The following is a 2,094-nucleotide window of genomic DNA, read 5'->3' as shown; positions in this document are numbered from 1 at the left end:
CAGCCTGTGGGACACCATGAGGAGCTTCAGGCTGGAGGGCGCACACACTGCCGACACCGCGCGCTGGTGTGGGCCTCCTGGCACAGGCCTTTCTTGCATGCAATCACAGTTTAGCTTCTCCTACTCAGGCACTTTGTAGCTATTAGGCATTGCACAGACATAAAACATTACTTCTGAAGAGCTTCGGTGTTGCCATAGAAATTAATTGGTAGTGTAGTTAAACAGATTTGCGCTATAAAGTGACAGAAGAGCTTTTATGTAAGAACTCCCGAGGGCTGAAAGGCTTCCTGCAGGCAGGGCAGAGACTCAGAGACAAGCTCAGTCACTGAATTCCTAAGTTTGGCACGCTGGTGTGGTCTGTGGCTGGACCACCGAATGTAACAAACGAAGTGCACCACTCCTGGTGAGGAAGCTACCTGGAGCCTGCCTACCTCTATGGGTGGGTGCTCGACGCGCTCTTTAATGACACACTTCAGTGGACACTTAGGGAGAGGCATCAGTTCTTCACCTGTCGTATTTCATTTGTAATTTTGAGACTAGGTTGCTCTGTGTAGCCCTGGCTATCCTGAGCTGTCCTGGAACTCAGGGAGATCCTCCTGTCTCTGCCTCCCTAAGTGCTAGGATTAAAGATGTGAGCCACCACATTTGGTCATCTTTCCTTAAAGATTATTCATGTTCATTAGCTCTATCTGCACGTGTGCCTGCAGGCCAGAAGAGGGCACCAGATCCCATTATAGCTGGTAGTGAGCCACCATGTGGGTGCTGAAAATTGAACTCGGTTCCTCTGGAAGAGCAGTCAGTGCTCTTAACCGCTGAGCCATCTCTCTAGCCTCCACCTTTCCTCCTTTTTAATATATTATGGTGGCTCTGCGGTTAAGTGCATTTGTTGCTGTTGCAGAGGACTGGAGTTCAACTCTCAGCACCCACAATGGACAGTTCCTAAACACCTCAAACTCCAATACCAGGGGGTGAGACAGTCTCTTCTGGTACCGGCATACATGTGTATGTTTGTGTCTATGTCTGTACAGGATCTATGGTGTGTGTGTTCTGTCTGCAGGAGCAAGAGCAAGAGCAAGAGCAAGAGCAAGAGCAAGAGCAAGACGGGTGTAGGTGTAGATGAGGGTGTGTGTGTGTTGCTCAGGAGCAGCAGGTAGCGAGATTAGCAGCCCTCCTGTGAACAAGAGCAGGGCTCTCAGAAGAACGTCTTTCTGCGCTGTTTTGAAAAGGATGGCATTTAGTTTTCATCCAGAATTGCCACCACGCCATTATTTAAACACATCCGGAGACTTCTGGAACAAATCAAAATATTCAAGTGCAAGTGTTTAACTAACTTGGGAAAGTGCAAATACGTCAGCATTCACAGATCAGGGACGTTTCCAATACAGAGACCCTGGGACAGCCAGCACTGTCCAGAGAAAAATCATCTTCACCAGACCACCAGGTTGGACATATTTTATGTATAACAAAGTGGCAGTTACCTCATCTGTTGGATGGCCGCTCCCCAGAGAAATGACAAGTTTTACAAAGTCTTTACAAAGTAGCAAGGTTGGTCACAAAACTGTATTTGGGAAGCAGGAGACACTTTCACATCAACTGCACTTCAGTGTCAGACCTGGGACACCCCTCCCTCGGTGGGCTGGCTGCAGGGTGACCACGCAGAGCTCTAAGTACAAGCTGGCAGCAACTCTTGTTGCCAATTCTTATTTATCACAAAGAGATTTTTAAAAAAATATAAGTTTAACTGGCATAATCAGTGAGGTGGATCCAGAGCCCGGCAATGCACTGTTAAAGAACCGAGCCCATGCCCCGGCACCAGCAGCCCGTATGATTATCAATGCGCCTTACCCTTGTCAGTCAGCTCTGATTTTGAACTAGGTTTCTAAATGAAACTTTTCAAGTATATATATTAACCAGGTAAAGGTATTTTTCCCTCTTATTTACTTTCTCATTATGCCTTCTAAGAGGTGACTGTGTTGAATAAAGGACATAGTTTTCAAAAAAAAAAAAAAAAGAAAGAAAGAAAGAGAAAAAAAGTTTAGTGACCAACAGCCAAAGATACTAACATCTAAAACCTACTACTTCAGATTTAAAAAC

The sequence above is a fragment of the Acomys russatus genome, chromosome 19 (assembly GCF_903995435.1).
Source record: "Acomys russatus chromosome 19, mAcoRus1.1, whole genome shotgun sequence".
NCBI classification, from domain to species: domain Eukaryota; kingdom Metazoa; phylum Chordata; class Mammalia; order Rodentia; family Muridae; genus Acomys; species Acomys russatus.
The sequence above is the reverse complement of the archived record's forward strand: the minus strand, read 5'-3'. Positions refer to the sequence as shown.